This window comes from Populus alba, chromosome 2 (assembly GCF_005239225.2).
Source record: "Populus alba chromosome 2, ASM523922v2, whole genome shotgun sequence".
Lineage (NCBI taxonomy): Eukaryota > Viridiplantae > Streptophyta > Magnoliopsida > Malpighiales > Salicaceae > Populus > Populus alba.
The window spans coordinates 13549374-13561076 of record NC_133285.1 but is presented as its reverse complement, the minus strand read 5'-3'; the positions used below and the strand labels follow the sequence as shown (position 1 = coordinate 13561076).

Genomic DNA, 11703 nt, shown 5'->3' with positions numbered 1-11703 from the left:
GTAATAATTTCTTTGACATCCTCCATGTGCGCAGGACATGATTCTCAAATTATATCAATTACAATTCCTTAATTAATTCAAAATACATCATATATATATATATATATATATATATATATATATATATATATATTATATATATATATATAACATTGCATTCCTTAAGACCTACCATGGTTAATGAACTTCTACTCTCACCTCCCAAGCGATACGATATTTGCCTTCATCCTTCACAAGAATTAGATCTTCATCAGTTTCTCCTTTTTTTTTTCTTCAATAATCCATAACATAAACACAAATTACCATTTTTGTTTAACAATTAGGTATCATCCAACATTCCATTTATAATCTAACAAGTCAGTCATCCTGACAATATCAACACCATACAAGTTTAACCCAAGTTGTATATTCCGGTCATTAGAAAACAAAACTAATGCCACTAGCCCATCACCGGGTAACTAGTTCCTCCGCCCATCTTATTCCATAATTTCCAATCAATATCCGCCTCTTCAAGGCCGAATGAATAATCCTATCAAGATGTCAATCCCCATTTCATTAATATTTTTAATTATTACCTCTCCCCTAAAACTTGGAAGGGAATGCTGATACTAATAAATTTTCATTAGTGTTATTAGTCTCTCATATCAGGATCGACTAATCAAGTTCATTATAAAAGTCAAAATTAATACCATTGATTGATGTTATCGACTATTTCTAACATGAAATAGCCAATTAGATTTTGCTTTCCATAATATCTTGGAATATTTTCGAAAATGTTGATGTCAAGATTCTTGACATCATTAGCTTTCACTTCACGAATGACTAGTCAAGTTTCATGTAATTGCCGATATTGACAGCACCGGTCAATATCATTAACTATTCTCACCCGAATAGTTAATCAAGTTCAATATCCCTCGTTTTCAAGGATGATTATGCCGATGTTAGTAAACCATACTAACATCATTAGCCTCCGCATTCGGGACCGGCTAATCAAGTTTCGTGTGATTACCGATATTGACAGCACCGGTCAATATCATTAACCTTTCACTCACCCCGGTCATCCACTTCGGATGCCATTAGCCAAAGCTAATCAATCCTTCATCCCGGTCATCCATTCAGATGCCATTAGCCGAAGCTAATCATTCATTTATCCCGGCCATCCATCTGGATGACATTAGTCGAAGCTCATCATTCTTTGTCCCGACCATCCATTTAGATGCCATTAGCCGAAGCTAATCAGTCCTTCATCCTGGTCATCCATCCGGATGCCATTAGTCGAAGCTAATCATTCATTTGTCCTGGCCATCCATTCGGATGCCATTAGTCGAAGCTAATCAGTCCTTCATCCCGGTCATCCATTCAGATGCCATTAGCCGAAGCTAATCAACCATTTGTCAACATTTAAGCCCGATGTTAGTAAACCTTACTAACATCATTAGCCTCCGCATTCGGGACCGGCTAATCAAGTTTGAGGAATGATCATCAACGAAGTCTATTAGTGTAATTCATATTCTTAACCCAATCAAGCACTCAAATCCATTTTTAATTTCTCGTTTATTTCACTTTATCCTCTCTTTTTGTAGTTTCACCCATAGACGCAAAGACCAAGAATTTAATAAGTTTGTAAATTAACGCTACGTAAAAAGTGTAGGTATAGAACACCTACCAGCTGCAGAAGCTCATCTCGCTCTTCCTTGTTGTTGTTGTGCCCCTCCTGTAAAGCTCCTACTATACGAGATCCTGAGAAGTCGAGTGAATGCTTCTCCTACATTTTTAATATAACATCCTGAATCATTATTGAATCTTCCCGATTTATTCATAATATTCATAAATTCACAAAATCAAATACTTCCGTAAACAATTTCCATGAATGTATTTTATTTTCGTACTTGTCATTTAAATTAAACGCTCATTTAATTCAATTCTTCATCAATGATCTTCAATGTCCAAAGGGTATGACTTTTCGTCACCGATTTTCTTTTGTCCTAAGACATTTAATCTATCACCAAACAATGTAATTTAACTTAAATTTCATCAATGACTACACATGCCAAATTTTTCCAAAAGCACACTCAAAATGATTCCTTATATCATAATTCAACTTATAACATGATTTCCCATTCTAACACAACCAAATATTAGTCAATCGCTATTCTTTATAGAATTTAACTATACCATCACTTATCAACACATCAAACATGACTCAAACATAACACAAACACAACCATCATCATTAAACCCATTACCATTATCCTTAGTCCCAAAACATACTTTTTATGCTAAACCTTATATTCTCATTCAATATTTCTCAAACCAAACTTAAAACATCATTATTTAAATTTAGAATTCAATAAATCCACGGTGGAATTATACATTATTGTCAATAGAATAACTTATCCAAAATTAACATACATCTAACGGTTAAAACTCCTGATATCAGAACAATACTGGACTGACCTGAAATTTGGAGACCTGCTGTTCAGGAAGTACAATTTCTGGTAGGAGTGTTCTTTTCCGATCTAAACCGTTCAGAATTTATATAACATTTGGATGAACAACATATCCAAAATCCAGACCAATCCGACAGTGAAATGATGATATAAGACCAGTTAGAAAACATATCCCTCATATAATAACCTAGAGTTTGTCTGAACTCCACAAGATTTTTGAGCTAAGACCATGGCTTCCCTTACCTTTTCAGAATACGGGGAAAGATCTGAGATGATGCAATTAGTTGAAGGGGATTGCTCAAGAACCAAGGTTAAAGAATTACCGCACATAACCAAAGTGTAGTGCTCCGTAGACAGTATAAAGAAGTTGGCCCCAATTCTGGGATATATAGATGAGAATCTATTTGAGAAGAAGTATGGAAGAATCGTTTATCTAATAAGAATTCCTATTCAAATTTCAGCAGTTAAAGCCTTAATGCATTTCTAGGATCCAAGCTACAAATGTTTCACTTTTGGGGATATTGATATGACCCCTACCCTTGAAGAGTATGCTCAGATCTTGAGTTTTCCAAACAACCCTTACAAAGTGTACTTTAGGCAGAGAATTCAAAGTACAACTACAGCAGTTGCAAAACTTCTACATCTAGACCAAGTTGATCGGTACAGGACATCTAATGAAGGGTTCAAGTGGAAAGTGATCGAGAATAAATTGAAGATAAATAAGGAAAAGGGGAAGTTGGGTGAAGAAAGATATCAGATAATTGCCTTTGCCATCTTTGGGTTGGTTCTGTTTCCTTCAGAAGCTGCTGGAATTATTAGCATTGAAGTTGCTAACGCATTCCTTGAATTCGAAGAAACAAAGAATAACCCTACTTCAGCTATCCTAGTCAAAACCTTCATGTCTCTAAATCATTGCAGACTGCATGGGAAAGGGGTGATGCGATGCTGCGTTCCTCTCTTCTTCATGTGGATAGTTAGCCATTTGGAAATGTCAAAAGAAGTCTTCAATAATTTCTAGTGGTTTAACATGAGGCCACTTGAGCTGGTGTTGACTAAATAGTGGAATGATTTGGATGAAAAGGCATGGGTAAAGAAAAACCAAGAACTTCCCTAAAGTAATTTCAGATAGAAAGCTCCTTGGGTAAATGGTTCATCTTACCTCATGAGCTGTGGCGACAAGGCATAGGTCTCATTAATTGGCTTGACTGGTTATATCAACTACTCACCCTCATTGGTGGTCAGACAATTTGGAGGAGTACAATACATGCCAAAGACTTGGGGGTTAGTTGAATATATCGGTCTGTTCAAAGAAGCTAGTTCTTTGGATAAGTTAGACGCCATAAAAAATGACTAGAAGTAGCCTGTTTTGGTCTACAAAGAGGAGCATCAAAAAGAGTTCTCGGTTAGCCCTAATTATTCAATATGGAGGAGCGGCAATTCATTGGAAATACTTCAAGAGGCAAAAAAGCAAGGAGAAATTTGAGATAAGTCATCCATAACATCAGAGCTTAAAATAAAAAGGGTCAGAGGAAGATCTCCAAGAAGAACTGGATAAGCTGAGGATCGAGCTTGGTAAAAGCAAAAATCATCAGAAATTCCTGGAAAACCAACTCTTGAAAGAAGATGAGATGAAGGCCTTTCTAGCTCAGCAATTGAAAGAAAAAGATGAGCAAAGAAGCAAATAAATAATTGGAAGAAGGGAAGGTCAAGTATGATGAGTTGGTGAACAAGCATGTAATGAAGGACCAAGAATTTGCGACTCTAAAAAGGGCCTCAGAAAATAGAAAGTCTGCTGACAAAGAAACAATAGCTTCTCTGAAGAAAGAAAGGGATCAATATAAATTAAAATGGGAAGCTGAAAAAAAGAAGAACAAAATAGTTTATCTCACCATTGAAGAAGAAAGAAGTTTAAGAACTCGGGTATTAGGTCTAGGCTGACGATGAGAGAGAAGCAAGAAGGCTAGCTGAATCAGACATAAAGGAGTACCTAGAAAAAATAAATGCTATGAGAAACTGAGTTTCTATGATACAAGCCGAGCTTGAGTCCCGAGAGGAAGAAGTAAAGAAGATGTAAGAATAGTTTGAGGAATGACAAGATTATATCAGCAGCCTTGATGTACAACTAAACACTAAGGTAGCCGAGCTTGATATGGAGAAGGAGGAATTGCAAAAGGCCAAAAAGCAGATTCAGTAGTTGGAGAAGATGGTTCAAATTTTGGAGACAAGCAATGAATCATTAGCCGCCAGTAATGGAACATTGCTTCAAGATAACACCTTGTTCCATTACAAGATCGAACAAACTGACAGGCTAATTGACATGGTGGCTCGAAAGGAAAATGAGGTACGAGTGAAGGCTTCCAGGATTGGCAACAACCGTCTTAGATATGAGGAATATTTGAATGAAGTTTCCTTTTTCATCAGGAATGTAGCCAATAGAGGAGTAACATTTGAATGAAAACACTTTGTATGAACCATCTGTATAGGCCTAAGCCTACTTTTGAACTTTTGTAATGTGTATGGAATTCAATCAATCAAAGGACTTGGGTAAAACCTCTTTAAGGATATCAAACTTCAGATTCTACCTGTATTTGACAAAGGAAGTCATGGATTAGCTTTTTAACCCATATACATGCATCTTTTTCATTTTTGCATTCATATTCATGCATTCATTATAACACGTATGCATACACTAGGTCAAAATATAGGTCTCCAAAGAGTTTATAACACCCAACTCCGAGCAAGGAATATGGAAGATGAAGAGCGTGCTTATCGTGAAGCTCATTTCCAAGAAGAGTTGGATTCTCTAAAGGTTAGTGTGGCTCGTCTCACCAGCTTACTCGAGCAAACATTAAGGAATACCTTTGGTGAAGGCCCTTCCACTAGACCTGCCACTTTCCCACCAAATCAACCTGAAGAAACAATAGGAGAACAAGCATAGGAGCCCCGACACAATCCAACATTTGTGTAGTCAACAACACCAACACCAACACCTGTAACCGCAGATGCATTCGTTAATGAGTCCCACAAAACCAAGTCATTTGATGACATTGATCAAGACAAGATGGCAGCACTAGAGGCCAAGATTAGGGCCATTAAAGGAGTAGACTTATATGACCCAGTACGAGCTGCAGAAATGTGTCTAGTCCCCAATATGGTGGTACCAAAGAAATTTTGAGTTCCTGAATTTATCAAATATACCGGAACCCAATGCCCTGTTACCCATCTCAAATCTTATTGCAATAAAATGGTAGAAGTAATGCACGATGAGAAGCAATTGATGCACTTCTTCTAAGACAGCTTGAGTGGAGCGACATTGAATTGGTATATGAGGTTAGATAATACCAGGATTCATACCTGGAAGGATCTTGTAGATGCTTCATCAAGCAATACAAATACAATATGGATATTGCTCCGGATAAAACTAGTCTGTCTAATCTGGAGAAAGGAGACAAAGAGAGTATAAGGGAGTATGCCCAGGGGTGGAGAGATTTGGCATCACAGGTACATCCCCCACTCCTAGAAAAGAAAATGGTTACTCTATTTGCTAACACGCTAAAAGCGCCATACTACGAACACATGATGGGTAGTTCGGCTCAGTAATTTATTGATGTCGTGGCAGTAGTGGAACGAATAGAGCAAGGAGTAAAGAGTGGGAGAGTCTCGGCACCCATGGAAAAAAAGGGTTTTGGATTAAAAAAGAGGGAGATTGATCATATTGAAAGTAATTATAAAAGCAAGAAAGGCCAATTCTAAAGATATAACACCCCATCCCTTTCACCCCAAATTACCAACACTAATTTCAACTTCTCGATCCCAGCCAGAAAACCCAAACCCCAAAACCACCAAGTAAAAAACCAAGCTGAAAGTTTCCCTAAAACGAACTACCAAAGAACCCAAGAACAATTGCCGCCATTGCCATTACCCTTGAATGAGATGTATAAAAAGCTGCTAAGTATCGGAAAAGTAGCCCCTATACCTTTGGCACCCCTACAACACCTTACCCTAGCTGGTATAAGCCAGATCTTACCTGAGAATACCATGCCGGTGTAGCTGGGCATAACATCCATACTTGCAATGCCTTTAAGAGAAAGCTTCTGCAATTGATCAAAGCAGGTTGGATAACATTTGAAGATGCCCCTAATGTGAATGCGAACCCTCTACCCAATCATGCTTCAGGTAGCAGGTCTGTAAACATGTTAGAAATAGATCACTCAAAAATCTTGAAGGTGCCAATGGACAGGATCTACCAAATGATGGTAGATGCAAGGTACAAAGAGGGTAGCGAGCAGTGTTATGAACATCATAACATGGAAGGCAATGTGATTAGCCAGTGTGATGGCTTTCACGAAAAAGTGATGCAAATGATGAATCGTGGATTGCTATGATTAGCCAGTGTTCACACGCGGTGGTTGCACCACTTCTCTCTCTCTCCTTTGTAAAACTTTTCTCCTCTGCCACCGCGACCCCAGCAACCGCCTCGCCTAGAAGCTTTGGCCCTTCCCAAAGGCCACCAGGAAAACAACTCTTCCCTCAGCCGCTCCAACAGTTCCAACCGTGAGCTTCCCTTCTCCTTTGCAGGCGTCTCTTCTTCTTCTTCCAGCTGCGGCCACAGCCGGCCACCAAACTCACCACCTCCAGTCGCACCGCGTGCCACCAGTCAGGCCACCAGCTCCCTCAACGCAGGTAAGGTTCCATCCTTTCTTCTTATTCCTCCCTTCACAGTTAGCTGCATGTGAACAGTGCAACGTGAATTATAATTCACATTGCACTGTTATAAGGGAATTTTTAGCATGTATATTTTCCACTATTCATGCTTGATTTTTAAATATTTTGGATATGTTGCACAAGACAATTAGAATTTTGAACCTCTTTTTGAACTATTGACCTTGTGGGAAATTAATGTGTTTTCAGATCTTAGGTTACTGAACAGGCAGAGCCCGGCAGTGAAACTGAACATTGATTCATTATGTGCTGCAAAAGAAGCTATACAATTTAGTTCCAGATGTTCGTCACCATTTTCAAATAGCTGAGATGAAGGTCTACAAAACATATGAAGGGCATATAACTCAGTTTTGTTGTTTCGAAGCCCAAAAAGCGAGTTGAAAAACAAGGATTGAACTAGCCTGAAATTCCTGCACTGCAAAGATTGTTTCGGTTTATGGCCCTTATCTCAACACTAAGAGGTCCAAAAATTTCAAGGTCACTTTTGTTGGAAAGAAAATTTGATTCTCTACAATTTCTCCCGAAATAGAGATCTTTGAATTCTCACGTTTTCTACCTCAAATCCAGCCCGCAATGTCTAAGCAGGAAGGAATTCAATGCAGAAAAGGAAACTTTCCTCATTACTGCAGGGGTAGAAAAGCCACAATATAAAAGAAGATAAGGGGATCTAAAAAGAGGGGATTGAAGACATGTAGAAACCCTACAACATAGAAAAGAAAAATAGAGGAGGCGGCACCAAGGGGAACAAAAGAGGGGCAGAGGCAAAACTATTGAAAACCGGGAGGACACCTATCTTTTCCACGGAAATTCTCTGCTTTTGAGTGATGTTCATTGTATCAAGTTTGTTTCTCTTTAATTTAACTATGGAGTAGACTTTTATTCTAGGATTTTTCATGTAACCTTACTATGATTATGTGAACAATTTCTTCGCCTGAATTATTACATTAAGATGTTGAGTATTTCATTCTATGTGTAATGCTTGCGTGTGTTTGGCCAACATTTGCATGATTTAGAATTCAATTTGAAACTGAGAAGTGATAATTGTTTTAGCTATTGTTTGAAATACCATAAGAAATCTATAGGATAGAGATATCCTAAGAACTTTTGTAATCGTTACAGGTTTTACAGTACTTAATAAATTTTGACAAGTTCAGAACTTTCGTAGAATATATAAAATTTGTTTGTCGAAATAATTTATTGATGCTCGAGAGAGATTAATATTTACATAAGGAAAATCTGATTATCAACTTTAGGAGTAATTAATTTAATCGAGAAAGTTCACATAGGCATAGTTACGGTAAGTCAGAAATTCTAAAACCAGTACAATTGAATTCATTAATATTTAATCAATTGGTTGTTTTTTTTTAATCATTCATTTTTTTTTCATAAACCATCTTATTTGATTCCTCAAATAGATCATAATTTAAAATACTTTGGTAATTAGTAGTAATTTTTTACAAATCCTCATGGGATGATACTCTACTCATCACTTTATTACTTGTTACGATTTGTGCACTTGCGAATTTAACTAACAAGTTTTTGGCGTTGTTGCCGGGGATTTTAGATAAAATTACTAATAATATCAATATAAATTAAATTTGATCTAATTTGATTGCCTTTTGTCTTCAACTCTTTAGGTTTGTTGTCTAGTGCATGAGAAGCAACAAAAACCAGCCATTTCTACCTTATAATCCTGAGATTGAGAGAACTGCAAGGGGATTAAGAAAGAAAACGCGAGAGACTCAAAACAGTTCAGGCATCATGGCAGACAATGAAAATCCTAAGCAAGATACACGGGCATTGAGAGATTTTACTCTCCCACTGGTGACAGGAATCCATTATGTTATCAGGAAACCAAGGATTGAGGCCAATAATTTTAAGATCAAACCAGCAGTATTGCAGATGATTCAGACCTCAATTCAGTTTTATGGGTTGCCAAGTGATGATCCTAACGCCCATATTGCAAGTTTCTTGGAAATTTGCGACACATTTAAGCATAATGGCATTACTGATGATGCCATTCGCCTTAGACTATTTCCATTTTCTCTGCGAGATAGAGTGAAGAACTGGTTAAACTCCATGCCTGCAGATTTAGTTATCAGCTGGGAAGATTTAGCTCAGAAATTCCTTACTAAATTTTTTCCACCAGCTAAGACAGCAAAAATGCATATTGAGATAGCTAACTTTGCCTAACTTGAGAGTGAACCATTGTATGAGACATGGGAGAGATACAAGGATTTGCTCAGGCGATGCCCCCACCATGGACTACCGAAGTGGATGCAGGTGCAGAATTTTTACAATGGATTGAATGCCTCCACAAGAATACTAATTGATGCAGCTTCAGGAGGAGCTTTTATGAGTAAGTCACATGATGATGCTTAAAACTTATTGGAAGAAATGGCTATGAACAATTAGCAATGGCCAAATGAAAGAAGCATACAGAAGAAGACTGTTGGGGTGCACGAAATTGATGCAATCACTGCATTAACAGCTCAAGTCCATTCACTAACTCAATAACTGAAAACCACTCAACTGTCAGCAAATGCCATCCATACAACGTGTGATTTTTTCCATGGAAATCATACAAGTGAAGAGTGTCAGGTTGGGAACCCATTCTCTCAAGCAGAGCATGCTCATTTTGTGTCAAACTACAGCCGACAGAACAACCCCTACAGTGTAACGTATAATCCCGGTTGGAGAAATCATCCTAATTTCTCGTGGAACAATCAAACTGTCATGAAGAATCCAGCCATGCCATCTTCAAGTGAGCACATAAAAGAGAAATCAAAACTTGAAGAAGCTATGACACAATTAGCAAACAACACTAGCATATTCATGATTGAAACAAATACCAATCTGCAGAACCAAGCAGCCTCCATTCGAAATTTGAAGGTTCAGGTTGGTCAGTTAGCCAACATGCTCATGGGTACACAACAAAAAAATCTACCAAGCACAACTGAAATTAATCCTAAGGAGCAATGCAAGGCCATAACTTTAAGAAGTGGAAAAGAAGTGGAGTAGATTGCTGGAAACAAGAGTGCAGGAAGAGAAGAAGAGGAGCAAGTGGCCAAACCAATTCAGAATATGAAAAAATATGATCCTCTGCTAGAACCAATACAAGAAATAATGCAGAGAATTCCATTTCCACAACGTCTCAAGAGGAATAAACTTGATAAGCAATTTTCTAAATTTCTTGATGTGTTTAAAAAATTGCAGATTAACATTCCTTTTGCAGATGCTCTTGAACAAATGCCAAGCTATGTGAAATTTCTGAAGGACATCCTCTCAAACAAAAGAAAGCTAGAGGAATATGAGACTATCGCTCTTACTGAGGAATGCAGTGCTATTTTGCAGAAGAAACTACCTCCTAAACTTAAGGATCTAGGGGAGTTTTACTATACCATGTTCCATTGGAAATTCTATATTTGAAAATTCTTTATGTGATTTAGGTGCAAGTATTAATCTCATGCCTTTATCTATCTTTAAGAAGCTTGGTTTAGGTGAAGCAAGGCCAACCATAGTAACACTGCAGCTAGCTGACAGGTCATTGAAGCATCCAAGGGGAATAATTGAAGACGTACTGGTGAAAGTGGGCAAGTTCATCTTTCCAGCAGACTTCATCATACTGGATATGGAGGAGGATAATGAGATTCCTATCTTGCTTGGCCGGCCATTCTTGGCCGCTAGAGGTGCGTTAATTGATGTGAAGAAAGGGGAGCTGCGGTTAAGGGTGAATGAAGAGGAGGTGATTTTCAATGTGTTCAAAGCCATCAAACAGCGAGATATGAAGGAGAGTTGCTTCAGCATTCAAGTGGTGTACTCCTTAATTAATGACAAAGACAAGCTTCCAGCTGACCCGTTGGAAGCATGTTTGGTAAATAATGTACTGGAAGAGGATGTTGAAATAGTAGAATATATATGTTGGATGGACTCTTTTGAACCTAACCGTAGAAGATACTTTGAAGATTTGGGACAACCAGCACCATAAATAAAATCAACCAGTGAACAAGCACCGGTTCTGGAATTGCAACCTCTACCAGAACACCTTCGGTATGCATATCTTGGAGAAGCTTCCACCTTCTTGTGATAGTCTCTGCAAAGCTGACCAAAACAGAGGAAGAAAAATTGTTGAGGGTGTTGAGAAAACATAAGGCAGCTCTCGGGTGGGTATTGGCAGATATCAAAGGCATCAGTCCCTTTATTTGCATGCATAAAATTCTGCTGGAGGATGAAGTCAAGCCAACAGTAGAACATTAGAGAAGGCTTAACCCGACCATGAAAGATGTAGTCCGAAAAGAAGTTCTGAAATTGGTGTTATTTATCCAATCTCTAACAGCTCATGGGTGAGCCCAGTTCAAGTTGTGCCAAAGAAAGGAGGAATGACAGTGGTAAAGGATGCAAACAACAACTTGATACCTACTAGACCGTAACTAGATGAAGGATTTGCATGGATTATCGAAAGCTCAACAAGGCAACTCGCAAAGATCACTTCCCCCTACCATTCATTGATCAGATGCTAGACAGGTTAGCT

General features: G+C 38.1%; 1 non-coding gene across 1 annotated transcript; it reads right to left on the bottom strand.

The window, feature by feature from the left end:
* Nucleotides 1–9333: 9333 nt before the first annotated feature.
* Nucleotides 9334–9439, bottom strand: LOC118056230 (small nucleolar RNA R71). The gene has a single exon (XR_004688783.1). It is a non-coding gene; the product is annotated as a small nucleolar RNA R71 (small nucleolar RNA).
* Between the last annotated feature and the right edge of the window lie 2264 nt (nt 9440–11703).